The following is a 21130-nucleotide window of genomic DNA, read 5'->3' on the forward strand; positions in this document are numbered from 1 at the left end:
AGATATGGCTGCAATGATATTGGTATTTTTTTTCAAGATTGATGGCTAATTGAACAGAAAGAAATTACCTTTAAAAATTAGGAAAATTAAAGCCTTGCAAAATAATCTTAATTTGCCTGTCAAATCAATAGCATTGTATCTGATAATATTTCAGCAGATTAATACAAAGCTACAATTTAAAAGTATCTTTAGTTTATTTGGAGGTCAGAACAAGAAGTTGGTCATCGTTTGGAACCAGATCAGTAAGTTTTAAAAACCTAATTTATGCCTGGATGCTAGTAATTGTTCTATGTTTCTGTAGAATTATAGTTTGGACAGTATTTCTGCTGGAAAGAACAGTTTTAAATATCATTTTATACTAGATTGAGAAGTATCAACCTTCACTGTTGACTCCTCACATCAAGGCACTCTGACAGGAGATCGACTAAAAGTGCCACCTTCTTTACTAATTCTTACTTTAACAGATGTAGCAGTTTGCATTTAGTGTTAAGGTTCATTGGGGAACTACATTAAATAAATGTAACTGCCAAAAATCAGATATCAAACCAAACAGCCCCCATCAGCATTCTTTTTGTGCAGATTACATTTTTGATCATTGCATATGTTTCTTTCAGCAGAGTGGGCTGAAAGCAGATGTTTTTTGAAAAGGAATGAATGTAGTATTCCTGTGGGAAAATGGCATTCTGCCAGTTCTCACTGGGAGGATGACTGTTGGGACACAGGTAGGGTGGTCCAGCAATATCACCAGGATGTATGTCAGTTGCATTTAAGGAAAATGTTTGTGACAACATCATAAACAAAACAAAACTGTATTTTAGGGCTGGTATGGTGGAGAGGGAGATGGTAGAGGGTAAAATTAGCCTAGATTTGAATAGGTATTATAGGTATTGCTGTTATAATGATGTGCAATCAGTTCTCCGCCTTTTGGCTAAGATCAAGTGTAGTATCTGCTCTGCCTTTTGCCTCAGTTCTGGTATGTCTCTCTTGTGGGGACCATGAATTAGATTCAATTTGAATTTGAATTGTTTTTTGGAGCAGGCAAGGAGCTGGATTAGGGCTTCGCCCCTGACCACACTCTGAGTCCTGGCTTTGTAACTCTGAAAAAGTAATTTAAAAAAATATATAATGATGTGCTGTCAGGGTGAATCATTTACTGCTCTTATACTGCTGACCCCCACATGTCCAAATTTACATTTTATAAGTTAAAATACAGCATTAAAGAATTTTGTATGCCAAAAATCAAATTGCAAAGAATGCATTCCCCAAAAGCTGCTCGCTATAATTTAAAAAAAAAATAAAAATTTAGAGTATCCAATTAATTTTTTCCAATTAAGGGGCAATTTAGTGTGGCCAATCCACCTAACCTGCACATCTTTGGGTTGTGGGGGCGAAACCCACGCAAACACGGGGAGAATGTGCAAACTCCACATGGACAGTGACCTAGAGCCGGAATCGAACCTGGGACATCGGCGCCTTGAGGCAGCAGGGCTAACCCACTGCGCCACCGTGCTGCCCCTCGCTATAATAAATACATAAGGGACTTCTCATTCAAAGTTGGGGTATTTTTTGTTATTCATTTGACAGGATGTGGGTGTCGCTGGCTGAGCCAGCATTTATTGCCCATTCCTAAATGTCCTCCATTTCAGAGGGCATTAGAGAGTCAACCACATTGCTGTGGATCTGGAGTCACATGTAGGCCAGACCAGGTAAGGATGGTAAATTTCCTTCCCTAAAGTACATCAGTAAACCAGATGGGGTTTTACGACAATCAGTAATGGTTTCTTGAATGTCATTAGACTACTTTTTAAAATTCCAGTTTTTTAATTAATTCAAATTTTGCCATCTGCCATGGCAGGATTTGAACTGGGGTCCCCAGATCTTGCCCTGGGTTCTCTGGACTACTAGTCCACTGCCAATACTACTACACCACTGCCTCCCAATGAGTAAGTGAAAATCTGGGTGGGGATCTAAGTGGAAACTTATGGAGGAAACTGAAAACTATTCAGCAGAGAATGTTATGTATTTTTCAAAGCAGTGCAGTTTAAAACAATACCAAACTCTAAACTTAAAATGAATAGCATCCATCATATAAATAAAATAATATAATCATTATAAAATTCAATAGAAAAATAGAAAAGAACCATGCCTGCTGGCATCTCAGTCAAGGCTCCTTCCAGATTACTATAGACCTCAAGGTCAAACAATAACCACAAAGACCCATGCAAAGCACACAGGGTATGAAACTTTCATTTTAGGATTCCACACTGCCTGGTACTACACACGGGGCAGAGAAAAACGCTGAACATGTCACACACATACACCATGCTCTCTATGGTGAACAAGAAGTTCAGTACGTTGATTACAATGCTGTTTTATTCTGCTCACCACCTTGAACAATCAATTCAGTATAAAAAATTACTTTGCCAAAAGCTTCTCAAATTTGAAAGTGGAAGCGTCCTCTCTCCAGATGTGTGTGACTAGTTATTGTTGCTCACAAGTTTTATTCCTGGGAAGGTTGCCCCACCATTCATTCTGTCCTGGACTGGAGAAGAACTGGGTCCAGCCTGTGAGCCTTTCCACAGTCACCGACCGTGTCAGTCTGACTAGCTGTCAGAAGATGTGAGGCGGGGTTTCCGTCCAGTCACGCCAGAATCGCAAAACACAATTGGGCAGAGAATCGCGCGTGAGCCCAAAATCGTGGTCGCCCCCCCCCCCAGGGTGCCTGAAGGAAAGCCATGCTCCGGTGCCTTGACAGCAGCTTCAATGCATTCTACTCCACATGCACAGTAAATGTCATCAGCACATCATTAACAGGCCCAACACCGTATTCCTTGGGGTTCCCATGAGGCTCCGCCACTGCCAGGAGGAATTACGACGGCGAGGTTCACTTGTGGTTTTAAAAATCGGGAAACAGGCTCCATAGTTGTTGAGGGAGAGAGAGGAACCAAGAACAATACAGCACAGGAACATGCCCTTCGACCCGCCAAGCCTGTACTGCTCATGATACCAACCTTGGCCAAAACCCTCAACACTTCCTTGTGCCATATCCCTCTATACCCATCCTATCTATGTGTTTGTCAAGATGCCTTTTGAATGCCGTTAATGTATCTGCTTCCAGAATCTCCCCTGGCAACGCGTTCCAGGCACCCACCACCCTCTGCATAAAAACCTGCCTCGCACATCTCCTTTAAACTTTGCCTCACGGACCATAATCCTATGCCCTCGGGTGAGTGACCCTACACCCTGGGAAAGAATGCCTACCTATCCACTCTATCCATGCCCCTCAAAATCCTGTAAATCTCTATCAGGTCACCCCTCAACCTCCCTCTTTCTGATGAAAGCAGTCTGAGCCTATTCAGCCTCTCCACATAGCTACCAGGCAACATCCTGGTAAACCCCCTCTGCACCCCCTCCAAAGCCTTCGCATCCTTCTGGTAGTGTGGCAACCAGAATAGTGTGCAATATTCCAAGTGCGACCTTACCAAGGCTCTATACAACTGCAGCACCCAGGACGAGCCCTACTTTTGGGGCAACACGGTAGCACACGTGGCTAGCATGTGGCTTCACAGCACCACATGTGGCTAGCATGTGGCTTCACAGCACCAGGGTCCCAGGTTCGATTCCCTGCTGGGTCACTGTCTCTGCAGAGTCTGCACATTCTCCCCTTGTCTGCGTGGGTTTCCTCTGGGTACTCCGGTTTCCTCCCACAGTCCAAAGATGTGCAGGTTAGGTGAATTGACCATGCAAAATTGCCCTTAGTGTCGAAAAAGGTTAGGAGGGGTTATTGGGTTATGGGGATAGGGTGGAAATGAGGACTTAAGTGGGTCGGTGCAGATTCGATGAGCCAAATGGCCTCCTTCCGCACTGTATGCTCTATGTAGCATGACTTGCCATTTTTTATGCTCAATGTTCCGTCCTATGAAGGCAAGCATTCCATATGCTTTCTTAAGGAGTTAGGACATGTTCCCAGAGACGCAACCATGAGCTGCTGGTCCTGCAGCTGGCAGGGCTGGCTGGGGGTGCATTTGCCAGGACTGAGGGTGAGGGATAGGCGGGGGCAACCAGTGGATGGGCCATGGGGCGGGGTGACTCCCCAGGACTGGAGTGTCCAGGCATGGACTGCCATTGCCGCGCATCCAATTGACCCCCACCATGGCCTGTTATTGCGCAGAGTGACACCGGCCCTATGGGTGCCCCCATCCCACCATCCCCCACACTCCATCCTCCCTCCATCCCACCAACCACCCCCGTTAATGTATCTGCTTCCAGAACCTCCCCTAGCAACGCGCTCCAGGCACTCGCCACCCTCTGCATAAAAACCTGCCTCGCACATCTCCTATAAACTTTGCCTCACAGACCATTAACCTATGCCCTCTGGTGTCTGACCCTCCACCCTGGCAAAGAGTGCCTGCCCATTACTCTATCCATGCCCCTCAAAATCACCCACCGGCAAGGCATCACGTGACCCACCCATGGGCAATGCCCACAAGAGGGCACCAGACAGGGGCTGCAGAGTGTACCTCTGGCATGGATAGGGCCAGCCACTGGCACCCTTGCTGGCAGGGACACGTGTGTGGCAAGAGGTCCCCGTGGTGTCGGGCACTGATGGACCAAGGGTCCGATGCACGGTGCTGGGGGAATGGTCGAGTATGGGGTATGGGTGTGGTAATGCAGAGTGGGTGGGCCGGGTTGAGGGGCGAACATGAAGGCAGAGGGGCTGCAGTGCAGGCCCGGAGGCCACCATATAGCCGGTTGGACCTGGTTGGGCATGGCGGTACGCACCATGCTAACATGTCTGCTTTTCACCCCCTGCAGACAATGGACTTTGTAATTCAACCAGGAACGGTGGCCTTCATCCTGACTGCCACAGCCCTGGGGGATGCACTAAGGCTGTACAAGCTGGAACCAAATAGGGGGCCTGGCCAATGGCATGAACATGTGTCCCTCATTGTTTAATTCTTAACTTATCCATGGCAATGTTCAAAAGAAACACATCAGTAAAGCTGCGCGAATGTCAAGTGCAATGTTATTTCTGTTATATTAATTCGACAGCACACAAATATAAGCAAAAAACATAGCTTCAAAATTAAAAATAAACATTTAACTTCCTTGGCTTTTTTTCTTTTTTGTTATCATCTATCCTCGATCAATATATTTTACTTTTTCCCATATTGTAACTTCAGACCTTAAACTTGCTCTGTTCCTCCTCATGTGTCTCACCGTTTATTTTTGAGGTCGGATCAATTTACAAAAAGTAATTTGAACACCCTTGACTTGAAGGTTGGTTTGCAACCATTTGAAAATGAATGTATTGAAGGGGAGGGAAAACTGCAGGGAAAGGGGTAGAGTGGTGGGGGGAGGCTTCTGGCTGGCACCTGGGACCCTGGAAGGAGGCAGATTAGACTAGTCTTGAGCCATTTGTATGTAACTTTGAGTGGTTGGATTTATGATTGTATCTGAAACACACCTAGAAAGTTGTGAACCCCAGTAGAACTGAGAATAACAAATTATAATAGAGCATTGAACTGTTGTATTCTCTATTGACTCCCACTGATGCTTACAAAGGCTTATAAAGAGAGTGCAATTCAATCTCTTGATTTGGAAGGATTTAATTTGAAATAAAGTGGATGTGGGCGTGGGAAGAGCCGTTGTGTTTTTGGCAATCACTTGTTAATTCAATTAGGAGCATAGGAGTAGGAGAAGGCCATTTGGCCCCTCGAGCCTGCTCCTCCATTTTACTAGATCATGGCTGATCTTCTACCTCATGCCATTTACCAGCACTAACCCCATATTCCTTAATGTCATTGCTACCTAGAAATCTATCACCCTCTGCTTTGAACATGCTCAATGACTGAGCCTCCACAGAAACGCCTTCCCTCTCGGTCCTAAATGGCCAAGCTCTGATTCTGGGACTGTCTCTTGGGTTTAGAATCCTCGACCCATTCTTTTTAATCCATTCTCCTAGCGTAAGATCCAAGAGAAAGATAAAAGTGGAAATTATAAATCATACAAATGAAGTGTAGGCCCATGGTTTCCACAAAGTGGCAATCTCGTGCAGATTGTCACTCTCTGGGATTCCAAAACCATTGTCTCGCCCAACCTTCCTCCCTCAGGCTGGGTGAGAGAGGAGCAGCAAAACTGGTCGGCAGGCGGTCAACCCGGCGAGGAGGGGGGCAGCCCTGGAGGGTGTGGCGGGGGGTAGTCTGTCCGGCAAATTGGGAGGGGAGGGGAGGGATCAGTGTGGGTGAGGGGAGGGTCAGTCAGGGAGAGGGATAGGTGGGTGGAACCAGGTTCCACCGTCAGGGGGGTCAGACCGGGTTGCACTGGGAGGGGGAGTTAGGTTGGGTCGGGCTGCGAGGGGGCGGGGGGAGAAAGAGTGGGGTTGGGGAGGAAAAGAGGGTCAGGAGTGGAGGGTGATCAGTCTGGAGGGGGATGGAGTGGTCAGTCCAGAGGCGTTGGGGGGGGGGGTGTCAGGATGGGGCAAGGGATGTCGGGGGTGGGTGGGTCCTCTGGAAGGTGTCACATGGGCCCTACAATGCTGGCTCTAGGTTTTTATAAAACTTACTCTGGAGTTAGAAGTGATTTTTCTTCCTCCAACTCTTTCAGAGTAACTATCAGGATAAAACTGACAGAATCACATGAAGTTAGTGATTTAAATCACTCCTTCCGGATGGTTCCCAGCCCACCGTAACTGTCCTGAGGAAGTTAGCACTTCTGGGCGATTGTCAGATACCCTTATGTGGGAATGTCTGAGAGGGATTTCCCAGTGCATCATTGAAGCCATAGAAGTTAGAAAAATCATGACATTATATTTCAGTAATTAAATAATTTTGCTTAATTTAAGGTATTGTCCCAATTACTAGGTGTAATAATATCCTAAACACATTGAGCATACTTTTAATGTCGCTACATGTGATGACCAGAACAGTTCTTCCCCAATGTAATTTGAATAAAATGTTTGGCTGTGTATGTTGTGTAAGTTTCTTCTCCAACTGCAGAATTCTGCATGTATCTGCCGGTTGACTTTATTGGTGACAGTCCCTTCAGCTGCCTCTGTCCTAAGGTCTTGGTTCCCGTTAAGCACCCCCCCCCCCCCCCCCCCCCCCCCCCGTTCTCTGTACAGCTCTTTCCTCCTTTTAGTCACTCCCTTAAAACCTATTTCATTGAGCAAGCTTTTGGTTACCTGTGCTTATTTTTCCTCATGTGGTTTGAGTTCAAATTGTGTTCTATAATATCCTCCTGAAATACCTCGGGCCATTTTCTACGATGCAACATATATTCAAATAGCTGTTTAAACTTTAATTTTCTTTATTCTTGTTGGTGTAAGCAGTTTCCCTTGCTTTAATTATATCGACATTTTAAACAAACAATTCAGTCTGGACTCGAGAGAAACTGCAGCAGCTTCTCCATGTGTTCATTAAGCCAGGCTATTGAACATCTGGCTTTACGCATTGACATTCCTTCCCCTGCAAATCCTCCGATTCAGATCATACTGATTTACCTTTGTTCTTCGCCTGTGGTCAGTGTCCAACATGTGTGATCAAGTGAACAATTTAAGAGGAAAAAAAAATTGAAAAGATAAAAACTGTAAATAATCTGATGAGATGGGATTAGCTGGGAGGTCTTTTTTTTAGTTCTTTAGTAACACCGTGTCCATGCCAGGAAAAACATTATTCTTTATTAAGTCAGCCACATCAAACTTTGTCCTCTGGTACATGGTTACAAAATTTCCAAATGTAATTTATTACAATATCCTTTATGTAAAAGTTATGACTTCAGCCTTTTGGGAAGATTCTGATTGATAACTATTCTGGTATATTGGTGATGCCGATTACTTCATTTCTCAGCTCTTGTCTCTGTCTGAAAAAACCTTGTCTTAACCACAGACGTGTAAAGTCTTGTTTGTTTTGACTCAGAATTTTTGAATTTGTATGCTATGGTTTCAATATTGAAACACATGATATCGGTGGTATGTTTCTGTACAGTAGTCTTGGTGCTGTGAGCCAAACTGAAATGACTCAAATAATAATAATCTTTATTAGTATCACAAGTAGGATTACATTAACACTGCAATGACGTTACTGTGAAAGTCCTAGTTGCCACATTCTGGCGCCTGTTCGGGTACACAGAGGGAGAATTCAGAATGTCCAATTCACCTAACAAGCACGTGTTTCAGGACTTGTGGGAAGAAACCGGAGCAACCGGAGGAAATCCATGCAGAGACGGGACGAACGTGCAGACTCCGCACAAAGACCCAAACTGGGAATCAAAACTGGGTCTCTGGCGCTGTGAAGTAACAGTGCTAACCACTGTGCCACCGTGCCGGCCAATCTGTGTGTTCGAGCCCATTTAAGCACTAAAAACAACTCGGGAGCTTAGGCAAAACTTTGGTGATACATTTCTCAAAAGAAAATTCAAATTTGTACAGTAAGAAAATTAATATCAGGCATCACAGCAGGAGGCCACTAACATGCAGTAATAAGATAGTGCAGGTGCAGGTTTGGTGAATTGGACATTCTGAATTCTCACTCAGTGTACCAGAACAGGAGCCGGAATGTGGCAACTAGGGGATTTTCACAGTAACTTCATTGCAGTGTTGATGCAAGCCTACCTGTGACAATAAAGATTATTATTATAAATTCCTTTTATCTTTTCTATTTCGAATGAAAACTGCTTCAAATGATATCATTTAAGTTTCATTACTTTTAGAAGAACTGAATTTTTAAACGGAGTAATGCAGAACTAATGGGATAATATTCGGGTGAAAGTAAAATATAACTTGCTTGAAACACAACATTTATTGTGCATGACCTAAATGTACTCAAGCATAGTGGAGTAATAATTGTTATATGAACTAAGCAATTGAAAAAAAAACTTCAGAGAACTGTCAATTAATGGTTTCCTTACAGCTTTTCCCTTTAGATTAAACTGAAACACACAGTTCCAAATCTCTAGGACAACCAAAGTATGCTTGTGTATTAAGTAAATGGCCCCACACAGCTGTCTGCCCATACCAGAAAAATTGCCGCAATCATATGAAAGTCATGGCATATCCCAAACAGCATAGCTCTCGAATTATTTTTGAAAACATTCAAGAGCCACTCCACCATTGATCAGCATTTGTTGCGATGCTTCAATATACAGGAAATTAACTACTTCAATTTGTAATTCATCTAAGTGAGCCATCGTAACTTTTATTGAAAATGTTGCAATGTTGTCAGACTGCTCAATTCATTCGATAAGAATTCTGCGAAGATGCAAAGTACTATTCAATGAAGCAAAGATTAAACATGGGGCAGGATTCTCCGATTCTGAGGCTCTGTCCCCACGCCGGTGTGGGAATTATGGTGTTTTACGACCGAAAATCCGACGTAAAATGGCCACCGATCCTCCGTTTGGCTGGGGGCTAGCAGCAAGGCAGCGTAAGAGCACCCGTCTCTAGCTGCCGATATGGCCCGGAGAATTGCCGGGTCCGTGACAGCGCATGCGCACAGTGGCGGCCTGCGGCGGCTGCGCTGTGAAACATGGCAGCGGCTGCTCGCGGACCTAGCCTGCAAAATAGTGCCCCCTTTTTGACCGACATGTGCACCCCAGACCCCCCCCCCCCCCCCCCCCCCCACAGTGCCCCCAACCCCAGACAAAGTCCCCCCTACCCATGGATCAGCCCTCCCGTGAATGTGGCGGCGCTGGACTGAGTACGCAGCCACCACGCCGGGTTCCCGACAGGTGATACGCCACTTTGGAGGGAACGGAGCATCTCAAAAGCGGCGCTGCTCCGATTTGGTCAGAAACGAGTATTCTCTGGCTGGTCGCCAAACGCGATTTTGGCTCCGGCAACCGGAGAATCCCACCCACGGTTTCCTCAGGATCTTTGAGAGGAAACATTTTAGGCACAATTCTCCCTTTTGCAGACAAAGTGCTCCCGCCAACGGGAAAACCAGAATGTTTCCCGATGGCTCTGCCCCCCCCCCCGCCCCAGGTGGGATGCACCTAACTTTAGAATTTTAAAAAATGCATATTTTGAGGCACACCGGCCAGCCCACATCCATCGATTTCAGGATGCCCTTCCAATCCCACTGTTCGCAGATAGGCCCCCCTCGGTCCCACAATGGAAAAGATGACTATCCCCCACTGATAAATTCCCCAACCCTCAACAAGGAGAGAAGTCCTCCCCCCACCACTAAAATAATGGGTCACCACCCTCCCCGATGCAGGCATGAGTGTGACCCAACCCCCCTTCAGGCCCCGCCACCTCTTTGAGTGTGAACGGTGCACTACCATCTGGCACCTTGGCCTGGTACGATGGATCCTGAGGCAAGCCCAGTGCCCATGTACTCCTCTGCTGCTGCTAGAGTCATGGGTGGGCTTGGGCTGGGGGCAAGGGGTTGAACTCTGGACTCTCCCCTGGGATAGGGGTCTTGTGGTTGGACTGCCTTTCCTCACCCTGAGATATCTGAATATCACCCTTGGCATGGGGATTTCAGGCAGCTCACGGATCAAAATCTTCATTCTTGTCTGTATAATGCAAAAACTTTGAAGTAGCCTGGTCACTTTCATCTCCATGCCCACTCTCTCTCAGACACTGCAGGTGTGAGAAGACCCCTTTGAAGTACGCTAACTGACAGGAAAAGTCAGTTTCACGAGGGGAGTCCCCTTTTGTAGCCTGCATGAGCAGTAGGTGCAGCTTGGCCAATTTGAACTGCTCTGCTTGACAGCTACAGAGCAGATCAAATAGTTCACTGTTATACAAGTCAGGAAGCCTCAAGTATGTTCCCTTTGTCCACAGCTGCTCACTTAGCCCTGTGCTTTTTAAAATAAATTTAGAGTACCCAATTAATTTTTTCCAACTAAGGGCCAATTTAGCGTGGCCACTCCACCTCGCCTGCACATCTTTGGGTTGTGGGGGCGAAACCCACGCAAACACGGGGAGAATGTGCAAATTCTACATGGACAGTGGCCCAGAGCCGGGATCGAACCTGGGACCTCGGCGCCGTGAGGCAGCAATGCTACCCACTGCGCCAGCGTGCTGCCCTTGCCCTGTGCTTTTAACACTGCATTTTATTCAAGTCTCTCAGCCTTCCCAGAAAGCTCAAAACCTTTGTAAACCTTTGTTTCTATTCATTTTCATGGTCCAGCACCTTTGATTAGCCTTTGATTGACCACTTAATGATTTTTACACAGCAGGTAGGATGCACCTGAACCCACCCCACCATTGTTCTGATTAATAGCTGCAAGCAATTTCAAAACAGCTAAGTTATTTGGTTCTTCTTTTCTAACCTCTGTGTCCCCTGATTTTTCCAGGAAACACTTGAGAACAAAGAGGCAGCCTCGTTAAAACACATTGTGGACAAAGAAACACCTGCTCCCCTGTGTTAATGGATCCCTGTAGAGCTATATACATAAGCAATCCAAATCTCCCTTTTGAAACTGCCTTGATCTGTCAATCAAAGATATTTTAGCAGGCAATAGTGTGAAATTGAATCTGAACAATGCAGTTCAACGTTTTTAGCCTCCAAAGCATACATACACAGGCTTCAATACCTTAAAGGGTAATAAAACTAACTGAGAAAACACTTCAAATGTTTGGACACTTTAAAGGGACTACTTTTAACTTCATCCCACAGACCTTTAAACTTGGCATGGTGATTGATGTTTAATGGATTAGAGACACAGATGGGATCAATTTAACTTTATTATGAGGGATATGTATTTCTGATATACTGATTGACTGTTTAATGTGTTTGGCAATCTGGAGGGAATTGTATGGAGAGTGCTTACCTGCTTTCCACCCCTGCTAGACACCTCTGCTCTGTAGCTGTCAAGCAGAGCAGTTCAAATTGGCCAAGCTGCACCTACTGCTCATACAGGCTACAATTGAGGGGGAGGGGGCTGAAACGGGTGATGGACTGAGTGGGTTGAAGAGGGGTTCTGAGGGGGGGCACTTGCCAGCAATTAGGGTTGGGGGCACCCTGTCAGCGATATGGGGGGGAGGGGGGGTGCAGCATCATTTTGCGGTTGGGACACCCTTTAAACTTGGAGGCGATTCTTCGAGCCCCGCACTGGGCCAGAGAATAGGAGCAACCGCTGGCGCGCGATTCTCCGAGGAGTGGAGAATTGGTGACATTTGAGCTGGCGTGTTTGGCACGGCGCTGGCCGCGGGCATCAGCGGGGCCGCCAATTCTCCGGACCGGATGGGCCGAGTGGCCGCTCCAACACGACAGAGTCCCGCAGGCGCCATTCACCCCTGGTCACTGCCAGTGGGAACTCTGCGGGAATGCTCGGGGGGGGGGGGAGGGGGCGCGGGGGCGGCCTGTGTGGGGGGGGGAGGGGGGCTCCTTCACCGGGAGGGGGGCTCCGATGGGGTCTGGCCCGCGATTGGGGCCCACCGATCGACGGGCCCGGCCCCTGAACACCAGCCCCATGTTCTCCCATGTTGTCCCATGAAGAAGTCCCGCATGCAGGTTGGCTCAGCCCAACTGCGCATGCGCAGGTTGGCGCGTCCCTACTGCGCATGTGCAGATTGGCGTGTCCCTCCTGCGCATGCGCAGGTTGGCGTGTCCCTACTGTGCATGCGTGAGTTGGCACGCTGTCCTTCCGGCGCCGCGTAAGTGGGCTGGAGCAGCGTGAACCGCTCCAGCGCCATGCTGGCCCCCTATGGGGGCCACAATACGTCGTGCCCAGGCCCTGCTCACGCTGTCGTGAAACGCAACGGCGTTCACAACGGCCCGGACACTTGACCTCCATATCAGAGAATCACCCAAATGGTGTCCTGATCTCTGAAGTGCGGGACCTGTCAGAGAGATTAGGTCCCGGCCCTCTCAGTTCCAGCATGGATCCCCGTGTGCCATGGAATGGCACTGAAAACCCGTTTGAGGTAAAACAAAATGGGAAACATCATTGCGTGCCATGTCAGGGCTGCTTCTCGTGCTAGCGGGCATCACTCTGGTTTTCCCATTGGTAGGAGCAATTAGTTGCGGATAGGGAGAATCGTGTCCATTAACTATCATGATCAGTGGAACTGTCAAAAGTGTCAAAGGTAACTGTCAAGATGTCAAGGCATTTAAAACTCATGTCCTTTAAATCTTCAGAAAAAATGTCAGGGATGTTTTGAAAAAATAATTGCTTGCTATTTCATTCTGTCTGTCGACATAAGCCTGAGGACTACCATTGTAGAGTGTCTGAAATTTCAAAGTTTTACAGTTCTGCATTCTTCTAGATTCTTTGAAGTGGGACTATGAATTCTAGCGCTTGTTTTTTCCAAATGATTACACATATGATGAAATGTTTGTTTTTTATAACTAATTATGTAGTTGAAAGAATGTAACTGACTTTTCATGAATCAGTATGTACTTAAAAATAAAGTCAGCGATTAAACACTTAAAAACGTTATTTAATCTCAGCATGGCTCCCACGGTCCCCCAGTGGTGCATAGTGGGCCAATTGGTGTAGTAGGTGTAAAGGCAAAGGGTGGTAGATAGGAGGCATGGGTTGGCACTAAGTTGTAATAGGAGATTAAAAAAACATGGGGTGCGGGATTCTCCCAGCCGTGGGCCGGGACAGAGATTCCCCGCAACTGGACCACGCCACCCCGGCACTGACGAGCGATTCTCCGCACAGCGAAGGGGCCAGAATTACTCCTGGCAGTGGCCCGTTCATGCCATCATATAACACGATGGCGTTTACGACGGCCTGTCACTCTGCCGATAGATTAGAGAATTCCGCCCGTGATTTGGCAGAGGAGTATTGTTGACATGGAGCAGGGGTTTTCAGACTCGGGGTTGTGGCCCGCGGGTGGGTCATAGGATCATAGAATTTACAGTGCAGAAAGAGGCCATTCGGTCCATCAAGACTGCACTGGCCCTTGGAATGAGCACCCTACTTAGGTCCGCGCCTCCACCCTATCCCCGTAACCGAGTAACCCCATCTAAACCTTTTGACATTGAGGGGCAATTTATCATGGCCAATCCTCCTAACCTGCGCATCTTTAGACTGTGGGAGGACGGAGCACCCGGAGGAAACCCACACAGACACGGGGAGAACGTGCAGACTCCGCACAGACAGTCACCCGAGGCCGGAATTGAACCCGGGTTCCTGGAGCTGTGACGCAGCAGTGCTAACTACCGTACCACCATGCCTCGCCTGTCATGGGAAGATTTCAGGAGGTTCGGGACACTTGGTCGCGTGTTTCCAATTGCGGGAGGAGTGCCCAACGGCCGCGACCGGCTTTTAAAAATATCGGCCGGAACAGACTTTTGTGATTGCTGGCCGTCCCACGTGTGCCAGTTCAAGCAGTGCACAGGCCCGGAGCCCGGTGGATTGGACAGCCGCCTCTTGACATCAGCGAGCTGTCCAGTGCCAGTTTGTTTCAGCAAATGCCAGAGTCCTCCCACCAGAAGCGGCAGCAGAGTGCAGGTCACGCGTGATGCAATACACTGATGTCACGTGTTCTGGGCACGAAAGATTCCTCCATTTTGCAACTATCAGCAGGGCTTGTGTGAACTCCTGGGCCTCTGGTGAACAACCCATGAAGAAGAAGCTGCAAACATGAACAAAATACCATAAAGATAATTACTTAAGGTGTGGGTTATTAATTGTGCCACTGCAAATCAGGATTTAAAGTTCATGGGCGGGATTCTCCAACCCACGCCGGGTCGGAAAATCGCTGGCACGGCACCGAGCTGCCCCCCCCCCGGCAATTCTCCGCGCTCGACGCTCCGGCGTTTACGACGGCGTCAACACTTAGCCCCAGGATTGCAGAATTCCGCCCCATGTGTGTTATATGCAGGGGAGCACTGGCAAATTAAAGTTTAAAACCCTCAAAATTTCAAAGACATTTGAAGACTAAGCATGGCGAGTTCGAGGATAAACCTCTTTATTTTTCTCAACTGAGGCATTGAGATCTTAAATCATCAGGGGAAGTCATTGGTAGAAATGTAGCATTAAATAACAAAGGAAGTGAGACCGTGAGGACCAAGCAGATTTATCTGTCACACTAAAGGTAAGTGAAAATGGTGGGTCGCAAAGGTCGCCCGGCGTGGGTCGCAAAGGTCGTTGGGTGGGTCCTGAAGGTTGGTAAAAATGGGTCCCGGGCAAAAAAGTTTGAAAAACATTGGCATAGAGAGTATCGGGGGCCATGGATATGTTGACATGGCAGGGGTGTGGGGACTGTGGAAGAGGATAAATATTTTGGGTTTTATTGTTTCTACACAGTGCTGAAGCCCTAAGGCAGGTTTACTGCCCAGCCAGCCTCTGAAGCCACGGTCTCCTGGCAGACCCTCAAAGAACTCCCCCCATCCTGGTTTAGCTGGTGGTTTAGCACACTGGGCTAAATAGCTTGCTTTTAAAGCAGACCCCAAGGCAGGCCAGCAGCACGGTTCAATTCCCGTACCAGCCTCCCGGACAGGTGCCGAAATGTGGCGACTAGGGGCTTTTCACAGTAACTTCATTTGAAGCCTACTTGTGACGATAAGCGATTTTCATTTCATTTTCATTCATTTCCTGGAACAAAAATCCAAGTTTCTGGGCCAATTTTTCCAGGGTCGGTTTTGTGGAGTGGGAAAATGTCCCAACACTGCTCGGCAGCGAAAATTCAGGTTTAAGTAGTTTCACAGTAACTTGTTCTGAATTGAGTAAGTTGCCTTTAACAAATAGCTGATATATTATCTGATCAAAAAATATTTTTAGAAGTTACAATTTTCTAACCGAGAGCTTGGAACATTAGCATGCAAAATTTAATGCAAGTTAATTAACAGTTCAATGTTTTTATATATTTTGAAAATAACTATTTTTTAAACCCTACACTTGAAAAATATGTTATTTTCTTCAGGCCTGTCAAAAGAATGTCCTGCAAAAATAAAAATCTAATTAGCCAGTGTCTGGTCTCCTCATGATGTGTTCCTATTTTTGCAAGAATTCAACATAAAACAGAAATCTCAGGATAAATGGAAGTATTAATCGGATCATACGTCAGCTGATTTTATTATGCAATAGGAGAGAAGCCGAAACAGAAGAAAACTGTAGTTGATTTCTGATTTTTAACATGAATTATGGTTTATTCTGAATGACTTGCCAAGTCAAATAAAATCTGAATGACAGATGGCAGGGAGACTTGATGATACTTTTAGATTAAATTGTCATTCAACCTTTAAAACTTTAGCCAGATTAAGGCTGTAATCAGTAGAAGCCCCACAGGAAATATCTTTGACCGGTTGGGAATTTGCGGTCAGGTTGCAGGTAAAGCAGGAAATTAATCATGTGAGATACAGAATTAAAGGTAAAGTAAAAAAGTGTCCGTGTTGCAAGTCCTAGGGCATTGCCATTTGAAAGAAGAACCAATGAGTCATACCATACAGAATGCGAGACTACAGGTTGTGTGCTCCAATTGTAATCCTCAACTAGACTCTGGGCTCATATACACTCAGGAACAAAATATTATTCTAGTACTGCAGTTATACTTAATACAGCTATTGGCTTACGTACTGAGTGTAGTTTGTTTCACACACCTCCCAAATAAATAGACATGTCTGCCTGCATGTGTGCTCTCTATTCTGAGTTCTGAGAACTGGGGCGAAATTCTCCAACCCCCAGCAGGGTCGGAGAATCGCCTGGGGCCGCCGAAATTCCCGCCCCCGCCATGGCAGAGATTCTCCGCCACCCGAGAAGTGACGGAGGCAGGAATCTCGCCACTCTGATCGGAGAGGCCCCTGCGGTGATTCTCCGGCCCGGACGGGCCGAAGTCCCGCCGCTGGGAGGCCTCTCCTGCCGCCGAGGTTTAAACCACCTCTGGAACAGTGGGATCAGCGGCGCGAGCGGGCCCCGGGGTCCTGGGGGGGGGCGGGGGGCGATCGAACCCCGGGGGGTGCCCCCACGGTGGCCTGGCCCGCGATCGGGGCCCCCCGCTCAGACTCCAGGCCAGTGCCCTGGGTGCACTATTTTCCTCCGCGTCCGCCACGGCCTCCACCATGGCGGAAGCGGAAGAGAAACCCACATCGTGCATGCGCCAACCGGCGAAAGCCTTTCGGCCAGCCCCGCTGCCGGGGCCGCTGGTTTTTTGCACCAGTCTTCTGGTACAAACCGCTCCGGCGCGGGGCTGGCCCCCAAAGGTGGGGAGGCCCGACCCCCGAGTGGTTGGCGCTACTCCCCTACGCCGGCACCCTCCGTCACGCCGGGTAGGGGAGAATGCCGCCCATGTCTTCCGTTGGTCATCTGTCTTGTAATTGGTGTATGTTTGCTGTGTCTGATCTGAATAGATGAGACCTGAAATAAGAACAGATTCAGAGTCCTGGTCAGTTTGCACTTTTCCCATTGATGAATTTACTCTTTGGTTGAAAAAATAGACAAGTGATTTCCATTAACTTGGTCACTCAGTCTGGTTATGTTTTAATTAGTGATTGCATCTTGAAGAACAAACTAAAACTCCTTCTAGTTAGCAGTAGTACCATGACTACACCTTCATTGTTGTACTTTAGTTACCTGCCATTTGCTAATTAATAGGATTGCACAGTGAAAGAGTTAAAAACAAAACAGCAATTGGCTTGAACAAACTACACCAAAAGCAATACAGGTTGACGATCCCTTATCCAAAATGCTTGGGACCGAATGTGTATCGGATTTTGGAATTTAACGTATTTCAGAATATAATTTTCGAGGGGGCGAAACTGCCGTTCTTGTTCTTTTTTTAAAATAAATTTAGAGTTCCCAATTAATTTTTTCCAATTAAGGGGCAATTTAGCGTGGCCAATCCACCTACCCTGAACATCTTTTGAGTTGTGGGGGACGAAACCCACGCAAACACGGGGAAAATGTCCAAACTCCACACAGACAGTGACCCAGAGCCGGGATCGAACCTGGGACCTCGGCGCCATGATGCAGCAGTGCTAACGACTGCACCACCTTGCTGCCCCCAGGCCTGTTCCTGTTCCTGTTCGTGTGAAACCTAATTTTGTCTTGTTCCAGACATTTATCAATGTCACGTTTATGTCGCTGTTCTGACACATTCATAAAAGCCGGGGACCTGCGCATGTACGGCACGTTGGAACCTGTGCATGTTGGGTGCGCTGTTACCTCCACACATGCACTCATTAGGACCTGCGCATGTGCGGCCTGTTGGACCTCTGAATCGCCCGGGAATCTTCCCAGAGCCTCGTGGGATTTCCCACTCATTAAATCACATCAGCTCTCGAAAAAGTGCGAATTTTGGAATTATTTGGAATTATCGATAAGGAATGCTCAACCTGTAATTAAATATTTTCATGGCGATTTACGTTGTCAAGTTCTGTACACAGAACACCAATTGCAATTGAAGAAGAATTTGAGAAAAATGTACACGTGAATGAAGGACTGGCATTTATATAGCACCACCCACAACCTTGTGATAGTGTTTCACAGCCAGTGAAGTATTTTTGATATTCCATTACTTGTAACAGGAGAAAGTGCTCAATAGTTTCAGAGATGTGACGGCCGGGATTCTGTGAGCCAGCGTCGTGTCGGAGAATCGGTGGGGGCATGGGAAATTCCTGCCATGCCGCTCCGATCCCGGGCCGCCGATTCTCCGCCAATTGCGGCACCAATTGCGCATGGGTGGTCGCCGCGGCGCTGGTCGGGGGCCACTTAAATAGGTCCCCGCGGCAATTCTCCGCAGGCGAGCAGCCAAACTCCCGCCAGCGTGGCTTACATCTGGTACCACCCGGCGGGAGCCCGGACCCACGGCCATTGTCCTGGTGGGGGCCAGGGGGAATCTGACTCGCGTGGGGGGGAGGAGGGGGGGTTGGAGGGGGTGGGTGGGGGGGGTGGGAGGAGGAGGGGGGGAGAGGGGAGTGCGGGGGGGGGGGCGCGGGGGGTGGCCTCAGCGGAGACCAGGCACGGGATCGGGGGGCACTGATCGCCAGGCCATCGTGATCTGGGAGGAACCTATCCTGCTCCGCACGGGCCCGCTGTGTGGCTCCGTCATGTTGGCGGTACCCGCTCCGAGGTGGGCCGCCGCGTGCATGCGCAGACCCGCTTGGGTCTGTACAGCAGGGCCCCGCCGGCAGCCAGAGCTGCGGGACGCACGGTGGGGTCCTGCTAGCCCCCTGGAAAATAGAGAATCACCCTAGACCTTCAAGGAAAAAGTCCGGATTGACTCTCGCTTGTTTTCTGGCGGGCGTGGGGATTTAGTCTGCAAAAGGGAGAATCCTGGCCATGTTCTTGGACAACAGCAACAAGGGAAAGTTTACTTTTGAAAATAGTGAACGTTGCTTCCTTCGTATCTCTTTAATTGTAATGCAGAAAGCAAACAACATAGCTAGGTAGCTTGGCGTACTGGACTTGGGGTTGTACCTCTGTTGCATTATGTACTCTCCAGAGAAAGAACGGCAGAAAGCAAGGAAGGGAGAAGAGAGGGTCCGGCTGTCCGTCTATCTATATATCTATCTATCTGCTGGAATTAGCGCGTAGAGATATATACCACCCTGGTTCGCACATTTGTTTCTCATCGTATAGCAAATTGTAAATATACACCACTAAGGGAGAGGCAGTGGAATCGTGGTAATGTAATTGTACTAGTAATCCAGAGACCCAGGGAAATGATCTGCGGACCTGGGTTCGAATCCACCAGGGCAGATTGTGGGATTTGAATTCAGTAAAAATAAATCTGTAATGAAAGGCCAATGATGACCATGAAACCATTATCAATTATCGTAAAAAGCCCAAAAGCCACTAATGAAAATGAAAATATTAAAATCGCTTATTGTCACGAGTAGGTTTCAAATGAAGTTACTGTGAAAAGCCCTTCGTCGCCACATTCCGGCACCTGTTCAGGGAGGCTGGTACGGGTATTGAACCGTGCTGCTGGCCTGCCTTAGTCTGCTTTCAAAGCCAGCGATTTAGCCCTGTGCTAAACCAGCCCTTACTTTAGGGATGTAATTAATGTCCTTACCTGGTCTGGCCTCTAACTCCAGACGCACAACAATGTGGTTGACCCTTTCATACCCTCCAGGGTGGGCAACAAAAGAGCCGAGGTTCCATGTTACCCTTCTGAGTTTTGTGATACCCTCGCATTTAACATCAGCGGGATTCTTAACACTAACACTGAGCCAAGGTTAGAGAAGAATATAGCCATCCAATAAATTTATTTGTTGCTCTCCAATAGCTAAATCTAAATTAGCTACATTTCTTGAGCAGGACTAAAATAACAAATTTAAAAAAGGGACAAGATTAAAATTGAAATTATTTCTTAGACTGTAACAGATGGCCACACAAACAAGGTAAACCGCTCCAACCAAACTATTCCAGTGAAGGGATAAATTCAGATGCACCTATTGCGATGGGGTGTGAGCTATCATTTTGCAATTTAAAAAATATTTGATTTACTTCTCGGAGTTACAAAGCAAATGCGCAGAGTGGACAAGGCTTAATCCATCTGCATGCTTCCTCCAAAAACCAATCCAAATCGAACCCAATTCACGGTCCCCACAAGAGAGGTATACAAGATCCAAGCTGACAAGGGCAGGCATTACACCTGATCTCGGGCTTGATCTTATGCTTGATCGTTGCCAAAAGGTCGAGAATATATCCCTTGCCTGAAGCCTAAGTGTTTCGCGAGACCGCAAAATCGATTGCCTAATTTTCTCATTAAAATTGCAATTACCATAAAAAGAAACAAAGCAAGTTCAAGACCCACAGTTTATTTGGCACATGTCAGTTTGGCACCAGAAATACTATTCCCTAATTTTCAGGATTAACTCGTCTGACTACAATACAGACTATTAATTAAAATTGCAATTGATTTACTGCTATTGAATCTTCCCAGCACTGATTTTTGTTTAAGGATACAATATGAAGCATTTGGAAAATAATGGGCCAGAACTTACTGGAAAAAAACAGCAGGTTTAATGCGCATGTCACTATCGTGAATAAATTGTCCAGAAATTCCTAAAGAGGCTTATTTTCCATTGTTAATGTTTTTTTCTCTATCCTTCAATTTTTAATGAAGGACTGGTCCCAGATGTCCAATTCATCTCCCCATTATCCAGTCTCACTTCCAGCAACATGTGGTGCAAATATTTATCAAGCTCAAAGGTGAGAAAGAAGTCTAACCAATGGTGCACCGTGCAAGATGGTCTATCCCAACATTAATGAAGGAATGCAAAGG

At 47.1% G+C, this 21130-nt stretch overlaps 1 protein-coding gene and 1 pseudogene across 1 annotated transcript in view; both read left to right on the top strand.

The window, feature by feature from the left end:
* The window catches only part of egfra (epidermal growth factor receptor a (erythroblastic leukemia viral (v-erb-b) oncogene homolog, avian)), a 307739-nt gene that overhangs the window by 151934 nt on the left and 134675 nt on the right, over nucleotides 1-21130 (top strand). The gene's annotated exons all lie outside the window — the stretch shown is intronic.
* On the top strand, nucleotides 909-1114 carry LOC119966716 (annotated as a pseudogene).

This window comes from Scyliorhinus canicula, chromosome 5, assembly GCF_902713615.1.
Source record: "Scyliorhinus canicula chromosome 5, sScyCan1.1, whole genome shotgun sequence".
Taxonomy (NCBI): domain Eukaryota; kingdom Metazoa; phylum Chordata; class Chondrichthyes; order Carcharhiniformes; family Scyliorhinidae; genus Scyliorhinus; species Scyliorhinus canicula.